Below are 14,519 nucleotides of genomic sequence, written 5' to 3'. Positions count from 1 at the left end.
GTGTATATGTTACAGTAAAGGTAATGTAACAATGCAGCACCTCACAACGAAAACAAAGAAAAAACTGCATAATACATAAAAAACTCACATAAAAATTGGAATCAGATCGCGGAAAGCGACATGTAAAATTTATTAAAATGAAATCTTAACTGGCAGCAGAAAAAAAGTTATATTCTAGAGTTCATAATGTCTTTAAAGGCGCATATTTTTGCCAGCCAATTCTAACATAAAATTATTATTACCTCCTCCAACGAATTACAATAGCCTGAAATCAGGCCATCCTCTGAAATCTTTCAGAGCGTCACGAAAGATGTTTTCATACACCTGAGACATTTTGCTCGATAGCGAAAACACAACCACTCAAGATACACGGTCAGTAATTCAGTATGACAGTGAAGAACAAAGCAGACGCTTTTCCCGCTAACTCGATTCGACCACAGATCTCGATCAGTCGACAAGTGTGCAGCGCGTTTGTGTATACTATACGTCATTTTGACGTCACTTCCGAGTGGTTTTGGACCACAATGATGTGTCTGTTAGGCTTCCCAGTTGTAACCAGGGCGAGAGCAGAGTCGATAGCGTGCAGCACACCAGAAACACTGGCGCCCACAACACAGAAAAGTAGTGTTATCACGGAAAATAACTCGATAATATCTAAATTCCTCAGTATCCGTATCTTGCAATTGTTGTTGTTGAACGATATAATTTAATTGGAATCTCTAGTCGATATCTCGATCTGACAGCATCGAGCATCGGTGATAGTAGGATGGAGGGAGTATGAAAATGTTTTCAAATGTAGGTGTGTTATGTGCTGTAGTTTTCGAATGTATATTGTAACAAATGTGTAATGCTGGCGAAACCATGGAACGTGCTAATAATTATGCGTGTTATCTCGAGAATAGATTTCTATCTCTTGGAGAGTTTATGACAGCAGAGCTATAATGCATCTTCCGAGGGTTAACCACACACGGTGTTCTCACTGTAAATCAACAAAAACAGTGCTTTAGCTGGAGACAAGAGAAGAGATAAAATGAGATCATTCGTACAAGTATGTTAAGGAGCTGTGTCTCATTCTGTGTAATTTTAAGCATAAGTATTGTATGTATTTGAAGTTAAATTATATGGTTGTCATTTAAATGCCTTCAACACAAAGCGAAGCAGGGTTCCAGTCTTTTGTTAAAGATATAGCGATTAGTAATGATAGTCACTAAGAAATGTAACACTAGACCGTTATTTTCCATTACGTATATTGTTTTATTCAAAAATGCTTTTTCGACAGAAGAAAGTTCGGTAGCCGACTACCCGTTGCTAATGGATCAGAGGGAACTGTTAAGACTGAAGTCCCAAATATAAGTAGGCCCTACACGACATTGACGAAAGGTACAAGCGTTATAGGCAACAAACTGCCTACACTGAAGTTGAAAGTCCTGTTGATTCTGTATAGTATGCAGCGACCATCATATGCAATTTACTCGTGGAAAAGAGATGGGGAGGAGTTGAAATGTTGCAGAAAATTTAATTGGTTGTGTCTCATACATATACGCGAGCAAAATTGATGATTGCATGTGGACCATCCTATTCAGATTCAGTTTTCGTTCCATAGGCCCAAAAAAAGAGATGATGCTCGTGGATGTGGAACATGTCAGAAAGTATAATATAAAACATTTCAATATAGTACTACCATGATCATTTGTTAGGAGATTGTTGAAATAGATAAATATGATGGGGTAAACTGGAACAGCTAATATTTACAGAATGAACACGCTGTCAGAATGAAACATTGTTATGCACTATTAATAAATTTGTCATACATAAAATACCTAATTTTGACTGTTGTGACCAAGTGCTGTCAAAACTGAAATCTAATGAACATTTTTACTTAAATTGGCGTAACAGTCTCTGTTGAGATATTCATCTAGAGAAGGAGTTGTCTATCAAAAAGTCTTTCAAACTCTGTTTAAACCATGCTTCATCTGAAACCAAGTTGAGGAATGGCCCTTGTTCTGTTCAGGTTCGTACCTGACATGCTCCTTATAAAAATATGGTAACAGCTTGAATGTCTTTCAATCTTAGCAACAGAAATGTTTGTAGCGTGGTAAAGTGTAGGCCTACATGTTTTTATCCACATCCTATTTTATTTATTTATTTTTTTTTTTTTTCAGTTTCCCTAATGTCCCAATGCTTTTGTTCACGTTGTTCCCATTGTCAAACAGGAATGTCAGTTTGAGGCTTTGAGCTAGATTGATTTGAACTCATATTTACTGTTAGACTATGCAGAATGTTATTTTATTGTAAGCCAAGTCCTCTCATTGAATGTACCAGCTATCTAATATCTGCACTTGTGTGCTGAAATTACCTGAATGTGTTCATAGAGCAGAAGATTTAACTTCATACATGCCTACAGGGAGCAAATTATAATATATTAGTTTTAGGACCCTTCCAGCAGTATCTGATCCCTAGTCTCCATGATTCTTTATAGTGCCATTGATCTCTTAAATTGGTGGAGACTTTTATATTGATTGGGCATGGCCACAGTATATTAATTGTTTAGATTCTATATCATGTTTGAAAGACCCTTCTGCATCCATCCATAACCGAACTCTTCATTACGTATTTTCTTGGTTCTGGATATTCCCAGTGATCGTATGAACACATCTATTTCAGTGGCCTCCGAATTAATCGCCACTTTCTAGATGTAACTCTTCATGTCTGTGCACCATGTAACAAGCAACTTTTAATTATAGTTCAGTGGATAATGTGTTTCTGTTTCTTTCCTGTTTTGCTACTCCAGAAGATTCTGTTTAAACAAGAAATCAGTGTTCTAGCTTGAGTTATTTGTTTTGTGATTTCATCATTTTTAAAGGTGGTATCAAATTCTGTTTCTAGATATGTGTAACTACTGTGAGCCGCATTTTCCTCCGTATCTTGTATTCATGCTGGATAGTTCTGCCTCTGTTGGAAGATATTTTGTTCTCTTGATGTTAAGCTCCAAGCTCCATTGTTTATACTCTACCTCTAGTTGTAGTTTTCATGCTATAATTCTTGATGACCTTTTTGTCAATCATGACTTGATTGTCTGTGCATTTCAGTGTATACCAGCAGGTTTCACACATACCTATAATGATTTCTCTGCATTACTTCATTGATTTTTACTGTTTATATTCTAAACAGGATATGTGGCACATGATAGCCTTGATACAAACCCTTAGTGACAGGAAACTTTAGAGATAGTTCTATGAATAGGTTTTATTCTTGATGTTGAACCATTATACAAATTTTGGAGAGCACATGTTAAAGTTTGATTGATATTTGAATCCTGTAGCCCTTTGGAAATACGGAAGCGTCTGATTCCACCCGTCTGCTTTGACCCATGATGTCACAGATATGGCGGAAACGACCATCCACTACGACTCCAATATGGCGCATATGACATCATCTACATCTACACGATTACTCGGCAGTTCACATTTAAGTGCTTGGCAGGGGGTTCATTGAACCACAATCATACTATCTCTCTACCATTCCACTCCCGAATAGCACGCAGGAAAAACGAACACCTAAACCTTTCTGTTCGAGCTCTGATTTCTCTTATTTTATTTTGATGATCATTCCTACCTATGTAGGTTGGGCTCAACAAAATATTTTCGCATTCAGAAGAGAAAGTTGGTGATTGAAATTTCGTAAATAGATCTCGCCGCGACGAAAAATGTCTTTGCTTTAATGACTTCCATCCCAACTTGTGTATCATATCTGCCACACTCTCTCCCCTATTATGTGATAATACAAAACGAGCTGCCCTTTTTTGCACCCTTTCGATGTCCTCAGTCAATCCCACCTGGTAAGGATCCCACACCGCGCAGCAATATTCTAACAGAGGACGAATGAGTGTAGTGTAAGTTGTCTCTTTAGTGGACTTGTTGCATCTTCTAAGTGTCCTGCCAATGAAACACAACCTTTGGCTCCCCTTCCCCACAATATTATCTATGTGGTCTTTCCAACTGAAGTTGTTCGTAATTTTAACACCCAGGTACTTAGTTGAATTGACAGCCTTGAGAATTGTACTATTTATCGAGTAATCGAATTCCAACGGATTTCTTTTGGAACTCGTGGATCACCTCACACTTTTCGTTATTTAGCGTCAACTGCCACCTGCCACACCATACAGCAATCTTTTTCTAAATCATTTTGCAACTGATACTGGTCTCTGGATGACCTTACTAGACAGTAAATTACAGCATCATCTGTGAACAACCTAAGAGAACTGCTCAGATTGTCACCTAGGTCATTTATATAGATCAGGAACAGCAGAAGTCCCAGGACGCTTACCTGGGGAACACCTGATATCATTTCAGTTTTACTCGATGATTTGCCATCTATTACTACGAACTGCGACCTTCCTGACGAAATCACGAATCCAGTCGCATAACTGAGACTATATCCCATAGGCCTGCAGCTTGATTAGAAGTCGCTTGTGAGGAACGGTGTCAAAAGCTTTCCGGGAATCTAGAAATAGGGAATCAACTTGAGATCCCCTGACGATAGCGGCCATTACTTCGTGCGAATAAAGAGTTAGCTGCGTTGCACAAGAACGATGTTTTCTGAAACCATGCTGATTACGTATCAATAGATCGTCCCCTTCGAGGTGATTCATAATGTTTGAATACAGTGTATGCTCCAAAACCCTACTGCAAACCGACGTCAATGATATAGGTCTGTAGTTCGATGGATTACTCCTACTACCCTTCTTAAACACTGGTGCGACCTGCGCAATTTTCCAATCTGTAGGTACAGATCTGTCGGTGAGCGAGCGGTTGTATATGATTGCTAAGTAGGGAGCTATTATATCAGCGTAATCTGAAAGGAACCTAATCGGTATACAATCTGGACCTGAAGACATGCCCGTATCAAGTGATATGAGTTGCTTCGCAACCCCTAAGGTATCTACTTCTAAGAAACTCATGCTAGCAGCTGTTCGTGTTTCAAATTCTGGAATATTCCATTCGTCTTCCCTGATGAAGGAATTTCGGAAAACTGCGTTCAATTACTCCGCTTTAGCGGCACAGTCGTCAGTAACGGCTTCATCGGCACTGCGCAGCAGAGGTATTGACTGCGTCTTGCCGCTTGTGTACTTTACATACGACCAGAATTTCTTCGGATTTTCTACCAAATTTCGAGACCATGTTTCATTGTGGAGCCTATTAAAGGCATCTCGCTTTGAAGTCCGTGCCTAATTTCGCACGTCTTTAAATTTTAGCTAATCTTCAGGATTTTGTGTTCTTCTGAACTTCACGTGCTTTTTCCGTTGCCTCTGCAACAGTGTTCGGACCTGTTTTGTGTACCATGAGGGATCAGTTCCATCTCTTACCAATTTATGAGGTATGAATATCACAATTGCTGTTGCTACTGTATCTTTGAATTTGAGCCACATCTCGCCTACATTTGCATAGTCAGTTCGGAGGAATGGAGATTGTCTCTTAAGAAGGCTTCTATTGACACTTTATCCGCTTTTTTAAATAAAATTATTTTGCGTTTGTTTCTGGTGGATTTGGAAGAAACGGTATTGAGCCTAGTTTCAATGACCTTGTGATCACTAATCCCTGTATCAGTCATTATGCTCTCTACTAGCTCTGGATTGTTTGTGGCTAAGAGGTCAAGTGTGTCTTCGCAACCATTTACAATTCGCGTGGGTTCTTTGACTAACTGCTCGAAATAATTTTCGGAGAAAGCATTTACGACAGTCTCGGAAGTTGTTTTCTGCCTACCAGCGGTTTTGAACAAGTATTTTTGGCAACATAATGAGGGAAGGTTGAAGTTCCCACCAACTATAACCGTATGAGTGGGGTATTTATTTGTTACGAGACTCAAATTTTCTCTGAACTGTTCAGCAACTATATCATCGGGGTCTGGGGGTCGGTAGAAGGAGCCAATTATTAACTTAGTTCGGCTGTTAAGTATAACCTCCACCCATACCAATTCGCACGGAGTACCTACTTCGACTTCACTACAAGATAAACCACTACTGACAGACACAAACACTCCACCACCAATTCTGCCTAATCTATCTTTCCTGAACACCGTCTGAGACTTCGTAAAAATTTCTGCAGAACTTATTTCAGGCTTTAGCCAGCTTTCTGTACCTATAACGATTTCAGCTTCTGTGCTTTCTATTAGCGCTTGAAGCTCAGGGACTTTCCTAGCACAACTACAACAATTTACAACTACAATTCCGACTGTTCCTTGATCCAAGCACGTACTGTATTTGCCATGCACCCTTTGAGATTACAGCCCACCCCGTACTTTCCTGAGTCCTTCTAACCTAAAAAAACTGCCCAGTCCATGCCACACAGCCTCAGCTACCCGTGTAGCTGCCAGCTGAGTGTAGTGAACTCCTGACCTATTCAGCGGAACCCGAAACCCCACCACCCTATGGCGCAAGTCAAGGAATCTGCAGTCAACACGATCGCAAAACTGTCTGAGCCTCTGATTCAGACCCTCCAACTGGCTCTGCACCAAAGGTCCGCAGTCGGTGCTGTCAACGATGCTGCAGATGGTGAGCTCTGCCTTCATCTCGTAAGCAAGACCGGCAGCCTTCATCAAATCAGATAGCCGCTGGAATGCAGAGAGAATTTCCTCAGATCCAAAGTGACACACGTCATTAGTGCCTACATGTGCCACCACCTGCAGCTGGCTGCACCCTGTGCTCTTCATGGCATCCGGAAGGACCCTATCCACATCAGGAATGACTCCACCCGGAATGCACACGGAGTGCACACTGGATTTCTTCCCCTCCTTAGCCGCCATATCCCTAAGGGGCCCCATTACACGCATGACATTGGAGCTCCCAACTACCAATAAGCCCACCCTCTGCGATTGCCTGGACCTTGAAGGCTGAGAACCATCCTCTGAAACAGGGCAGGCAGCTGCATCTGGCTCAGCCAGAGACAGTACCTGAAACCTGTTTGTCAGACGCACTGGGGAGGCTTTCTGATCAGCCTCCGGGGACGTCTTTCGCTGCCTGCCACGCCTTGGAACGACCTGCCAATCAACCACAGGCGAGGGCTCAGCCCCACTGCGGGCAGCAACCGGGGCAACCACAGCGGCAGACCGATCTGGGAACAGACGGGACGAGGTTGACATCCCCGTGATACCCAAGTCCGGCTCCCCACAGTGGTGCCCATTGGCAACAGCCTCAAGCTGCGTGACCGAAGTCAGCGCCGTCTGCAGCTGTGAGCGATAGGATGCCAACTCAGCCCTCATCCGAACACAGCAATCACAGTTCCTGTCTATTCTAATTGATGTTGAACAACAGTTACTCAAACACGAGTCCGTGCCTAGATAACGCAAGGGAAACACGCAAAGAATGTATGAACTAACATGTACAAATGCCTAACAACTGCGCTACAATCTGCCTGAATTTACGATTTCAGTAACTAAAACTCGAAATTACACCTCCTATACGAAACTCACAAGCAATTTAAGTAAGAATCTACGAAGTAAACACAGAAAAGAAGCTATATACGTATCTTTCTGTGCTGTCTATGTGCACCAACTGGGAGCTCAGGCCACACTATACAGAAAATCCACTGGAATTGATCACTTCCCTCGACCTACATAGGTCAACAGCAACTATCGATACCACACTACTCAAAACTTTCACCACCACCACACTTAATCCCACTGGAGGGGGGGGGGGGGGGGGGGGAGACCATAGAAAATCAAAATTGCAATTTAACACTTCCGTTGACCTTCATTACGACATCTCCACATATTGTCAGTCATATCCATACCTACTAAAGGAATAAACAAAGCAATTTACCAAAATTCACTCACGTTGAACAGAAAAAAAAACTACAATAACGTCGACATAACAAAACCGAAATCGTTAACTCACTGAAAAATATTCCACTGAAAGCACAGTCACTACCAATACTACACACGTGCAATGCTACCACACAAGTGAACCCCATACGCCACATAACACGCTGCCCATAAACACAGCACCAGAGAGAACCACCAACTGCAACAATACACCACCTATTAGACATGCCACACACGCAAACTAAACCAAAAACATCACACAGCACATAAACACACCACGAGAGAGCACCACCGATCACATCAAAACGGCACCCACAAACATGCCACTCTCACGAACTAAACTCCGCGCTGTCGTGACATCACACATCACAACAGCCTTACGTCGTGGGTCAAAGCCAATGGGTGGAATTGGACGCTTCAGTTGACCTGCCCTTTGCAGAGTATTTGGTTAGGTACAGTATGAAGATCTACAAACAAAAGATGGCTTTCTTGGTTGGTGTTTGATCTTTCCTGTCTTACTTGCTTCAATTGAAACACAGTATCTAAACCCTGATTGCTCTTCTTTCTCTTGATCTTTGTGTTCTGACTCCGCTATATCTCTAAGAATCATTGAACAACGCAAATGACTCATTGTACTGATTGCTGAAATACCGAATACAAGTGTCCTGCTCATTACTCAGTAGGCTACCGCCCTAAACTACAATACGTAATTACTTAGTGGGGTTAGCATGTGCTTTTATAACTCAGGTCTTAACGTAAGACTGACGCTATTCAAAATCTGTTTCTTATTTTGAAGATCAGCTCCTGCCTTCCACTGTACTGTATTGTCTCATGCGTTTCTTTAATAGATTGGTATGCTGCCATCCACCATTTCTTCTTGTCCTCTATCAGTGTTTCCATATTAGCATACCTGTCATAGTCACCATCTGGAAAAACTTAAAATAGTGCATACACATGTCTGTTTTGACACATGATGTCATCAGGATGGTGTCCGCCCCCGGTAGCTGAATGGTTAACATGACAGAATGTCAATCCTAAGGGCCCAGGTTCGATTCCTGGCTTGCTCGGAGATTTTCTCCACTCAGGGACTGCGTGTTATGTTGTCCTAATCATCGTCTTTTCACCCTCATCTACGCGATAGTCGCTGAAGTGGCGTCAAATCAAAAGACTTGCACCCGGCAAACGGTCTACCCAACGGGAGGCCCTAGTCACACAACATTTACATCAGGATTGTGGACGCCCGTATTTCAAGCATAAATAATATGACAACCATGATGTCACTCATTACGATTGCGACCAATCATAAATAATGCGCACAATATTTAACTCCAGCAATAAAATGAAACTTTAATGACAACCACACTAAGTAGGATCTTTTGGGCCAAGACAGGCTGAATATATGACAACATTCAGTAGCTCAAAAGAAACCCTCAGTAGTAATAATTCCAACACAACTCAAAAACCTGGTGCTACAAAATTCATTTGATCTATTTGGTAATGAGAAAGAAGCCTGCAGTACTAAAAAGCAACACACCCAAACCGTCAAATCTATTACACAAACGTTCACTTGCCCTAGCTGTCTAAAACAAGGCCCACAGTATAACAAACCAAAACTCACATAACATGTACAAAAAAACTAACCAAACAACAATGGTAAACTGTATCTGCAATACCTGTTAACCACAGTTCAACACAGTTACCAAACATCAACAAGAAAAACAGCGAAATTGGTGACAATGTGCATCAGCACCCAATTTCAAAGTACCTCACAAGTGAACGACCACAAACTCTTCCAGTACAAACCTGACAGACACTATCCACAATATCAAATGACTCACAAGGGATCACCAACAAATTCTGCAGCATGCCATCACAAATACGATCTGCCACCATGACATCACACAACACAGTTAAGTCATGGATCAAAGCAGACTGTTTGAATCGCACCCTTCAGTTGGCCTCAACATCCTCTGAAATGTCATTTGCACATTCTAATCTATGTTCAAGCCTGCAGTTTATCCCCTCTACTTCCCTTTTCAGTGCAAGCTATTCCTAGATACCTTGGCATATCTTCACTAATCAATCCTTATTACTATCAAATCTGAATTACTACTAAGTTGATCTATACAGCATTAGCAAAACTTTTATTTATCTTAGGTTAAATGTAGTTAAAACTGAGACTAATTATGGATTGTTCTGTAACATCTTTGTAGGACAGTTCCACATTTAAGGTTGAATAACAAAAACACTGTTTTTGTTTATCTCAAACTAGTTTACATATTACTTGGCCATCTTCAGGAAACAACTGACTAACATCTGGAAGGGGCACTAGTTCTTAGGTATCCAAACATTATAAGCAAACATACAATACACTTGCATATGGTATTGTGCATGAACTTGATTCTTAACATTGACATTACACTTTAAAATAAATAAAAATAAATACCAAATGGACAATATTAAGTATAATAAATAATTACATATTAAGCATAATCAATAATTAAAGTACACAATTTTACAGCTTAAATGGTTGAAACACTTAAGTTTGTTAGGTGATGTCATTGACTGAGGAATTGTTAAAGTGAACACTTTTCATTTATGTTCTGCAACAAACACGTTTTTAACATTATAATTTAAACTTTAGGTAATGGACAATAATATATATAATAATCACAATCTTACCGTATTACATGTTATATGGTTATGATGCCATAGTTTGTAAGGTCTTGACATTGGATGAGAACTGTCTAACTGAGGACTATTAACTTACGTTGTGCATCAAACATGTTTTATATCATAAATCGCATTTTATGGAATGGACAATATATGCTGCTATGTTGTGCAGTGGAGTTCTTGTGTTGATGACAATATGACAATGAGATTCCTCGCTTGTTTCACACTCACTGGTGCCTAGAAACATGTTTCACTACTGAACCACAATTTGTATAGCAGTGTCAGCCTTGGCAATATAAATTGGCTGTACACAGCCATTAGAAAATGATTCAGGGGGAAATGAATGCCTGAGGCACCAGCAAGCTCTGAAACAATTTGGCCATAAATGAGTCTCTTCCTCTTTAATAGGACTGAAATGTACTATCTCTTTTCTGCTGCATAATTACTGCAACCTATGTCCATTCGAACCTGCTCACTGTACTGAGCCTCGGTATCCCTCTACAATTTTAGCCTGGTACCCCCAAAAACCAAGCGCGCGCCTACACACACACACACACACACACACACACACACACACAAAAAAAATCTCTCTCTCTCTCTCTCTCTCTCTCTCTCTCTCTCTCCCCCCCCCCCCTCTCCCTCCCACTCCACCTCCCACTCCCCCTCTCCCTTCCACTACCATATTGATAGTTCCTGATGTTAAAGGATGTGCTTATCAACCATCAAGTTGTGCCACAAATTCCTTTTCTCCCCAATTTGATTCCATACTTCCTCATTAATGGCAGAGGCCAACAAATTTTTTTTTTTAAAACCTTTTTTTACTTTGATAGCTGATCTTTATGGATTTTAATGAGCTGAATACAAATCTAGCCAATTTTCTTTTTGTATCACCCATAGCTTTTGAGCAATATGCTTTTTATTATATAGTATAAAAATCCTATGCTATATGGTAAATGGGGAAATTAATGAAACGCTTTGTTACAACATAAACATGGTTTGTATTTACAGTAAGCTATTTGAAACAAGGATGTGTTAATAGAGGTCTCACTTGTCAGCTGGAATTGGTTTGTATTTTCTTTCTCATTGTTCATTCAGCTTCTTGTGTAACTTTTTCTACGATGAGTCGCTTGCTGCACTTCTCGGTGAAATGACCAACAGTAGTCCCCCATCATGTGGGTGTTCCAGCGGCCTTGGTAACGTTTTTCCATCACTTTGATGTCCTGGTGAAAATGCTCTCCTTGCTACTCACTAACATCTCCCATATTGTCCGGGTAGTAACCAGGGTGACCGTTAGAAAAGTGAACTTTCAGGGTCATTAAACATCCTAAAGTTGTAAACTTCTTTAACATTCTGGCTGTAATAGAAACAAATTCTGTTTTTTTTTATGTCCTAAGAACTTTGTAACAACTTGCTTCAATGATACTAATGCTTCTTTCTCATTTAAGGTCATTGTGGATTCAAAGTTAACATCAAACATCAATTTTCTCTTGTCAGGTTATAACACTATACTGCATCGCGTATTATATCAACAAACAATGTGTATCACCAAATATGGTATTACGATGCAGTAAATGTTACCCTCTGGGAGGATTTAAGTAAAATTGATCGCGAGTTACCTAATGGATTTGGATTATTGAACCTGAATTTAATATAACAGTAGAAACCAGAAAGCTAAAGATTGAAATTTGGAAAAATGTTTTAAGCAACCAAGGTTACTTAAATGAAATAAAATATGGACACTAGCCTGAGTAGGCATAGTAATATGAAACATCACTTTTAAAGAATATGTATTGAATTCTGGTAAAGGAAAGCTACCATTACTTCTTTCCCAGAGAAGTGCAATGAAACTACTATAATAAGATAGTGATACAGTGAGTACTAGCAGTCATAAATAGTATGTGAAAGCTCTAACAGGAACAATTTATCTCTTCTCAACGGTAATACTTTGTCACATATAAATTATCTCATCATCAATTGTTGTGAAAGATACTACTAAACCAAAAATGGGCATATACTTGGTCCTGTTTCAATAGTTACTTTTCATATAGTACAAATATAATTAAAAGTCACTGGCAACAAGATTTTTACACTCAATATAAAGCAATCTTATTTCTATTTTTATGAATAAAAGCAATTACTGTAACTTTGTCTTTTATAGGCAAAGACATAGGTGGGGCCCTCAAACTGTCTTTCCAATTTTTACTACACAAAGCACACAAAATTTACTTCAACTGCAATTAATATATTCATTATTCAAGTAGGTTTATTTATTTTAAGCCACTCTAAATTGGGAACTCTTGAACTGTTAACTACGGTAAAGCAAACTAAACACACTTTCCGAGACAATTTTTAATGTGCAAATTTTGGTATTATTCTTTTATTCAAATTTCACTCACCTCGAAGGACTTTTAAAACAGTTAAAGCCAGTGATATTTCATACAGGTTCTTAAGTATGACTTTAAATGCATTTTACTCTAAATAACCTCAAAATAACACGCTTCCTTTTGTTATTAGCACAACCAGTAATTTTCCTTGGCAGAATTAAATGCAGTTAATCTTTGAAGCACAAATACTTTGAATTAAGAAACATATCAAACATTATGGAGGTTTTCATAAATGCAATACTAACTACCTCCCTTGATTTCAATGAAACCCACAGTATTTCTATACATCTTCTTGCATTCAGAATTAAGCAACCCCAACAATCACTTATTTTCAATCGTTTTTCACATACAGGATACTTGGATGTTAGTAATTATGTGGAATGGATCCTAAGAGGTATGATGAGAGGAACCAATTCAAGGGTTGGACACACAGTTTAAAATAATTTGCCTTATCATTGCAAATTAAACAACACATAAATGTACTGGTTCATACTTTGACCAAAATCTGACCCCTTAGATTTTGCTGAAGTGATGGCGCAGTATTGGTGGCGAGTACATGGTTGCTACCTGGTCTCTCCTCTAGATGTAATTGGCTCTATTATCTTCTTCTTGGTGACGACATTTCCAACATTAGAGTCTTTTTCATTTATAGAGCACCATTTTATAGCCGTACACACAGCTCACTCTATTGTTGTTCAGACCAAAACTATCCAGTAGCTAGCTGCTGACTAACTGTGCCCTCTCACTGGGCACCCAGACTGAGTGCCACATCAACCTTTTAGCCTGCACCAAGCACATTTTGGTGCGAGCCAACTCACTTCCGTTACAAATGGGAAATACTGTTGCTTTTCATTTTATACAATGCAAGTCCCTAGGTATGAACCAGCTCATACATAGTTGTAAACAAACATATTTTAAAAAATCCTAATATTTAAATACTTTAACATGCAGACACAAAAGCCACATAATTATATAAGATTTTCCTCCGATTAATACAAAGAATTTAAATGGCAAAGAGAAAACATTTTACACAGCTTTTCACTTCATTACAATAGGTCAAAGACATTACATAGTAAAAAAAAAATACATACTTGACATTAAACAGAATTAATCATTACAAAATATTTACAGAATTAATTGTGGTGTTACACAAGCCCCATGTTTCATTGAGGTTTCCCACCAGGGATACATCAAGGAAACATCCATTAACACTTAAACGGTGTCAGCTGTAAAAAAAAAAAAAAATAAAAAAAATTATCCATCCAACTTCAGTTGGGTAAAAAAAGTAATACATATTATGAGCATACAATAAACACACTAATAATTCAAACACTTTATACACATCACTCTCAAAACTAGACACATACAGTATTATTCATTTCTACATGCACAGATGATAATCCAGTCTCATTCTATGAAACAATAAGTCCATCGTTAAACAAGACATTAGCAAACATATTCATTTCATGTATATGTAGTCCCATTCATCCTTACTCTACAGAAGAGTACACAATATAACCTACATAACTTGGAAAAATGGTATAGCATTCTAGAGAGAAGCATATATGCACATACATTAACAAAAGCACAGAACATTTTACACTATTCAGAGAACGTTCAAATACTCAAAAAAAAATTATCTGC

At 39.1% G+C, this 14,519-nt stretch overlaps 1 protein-coding gene across 4 annotated transcripts in view; it reads left to right on the top strand.

Annotated features, from left to right (window-relative positions):
* Positions 1-595: 595 nt before the first annotated feature.
* LOC126484042 (ribitol-5-phosphate transferase FKTN-like) overlaps positions 596-14,519 on the top strand; it is a 93,806-nt gene continuing 79,882 nt past the window's right edge. The window contains exons 1-2 of one of the 4 annotated variants that reach the window (XM_050107379.1): positions 598-795; positions 903-1,048. The gene's annotated coding sequence lies outside the window, so the exon portion shown is untranslated. Of the gene's footprint in view, positions 1,049-14,519 lie in introns of all 4 variants that reach the window. The other 3 variants (XM_050107380.1, XM_050107381.1, XM_050107378.1) reach the window with 3 other exon arrangements.

Source organism: Schistocerca serialis, chromosome 6 (assembly GCF_023864345.2).
Source record: "Schistocerca serialis cubense isolate TAMUIC-IGC-003099 chromosome 6, iqSchSeri2.2, whole genome shotgun sequence".
NCBI lineage: Eukaryota > Metazoa > Arthropoda > Insecta > Orthoptera > Acrididae > Schistocerca > Schistocerca serialis.
The sequence above is the reverse complement of the archived record's forward strand: the minus strand, read 5'-3'. Positions and strand labels throughout refer to the sequence as shown.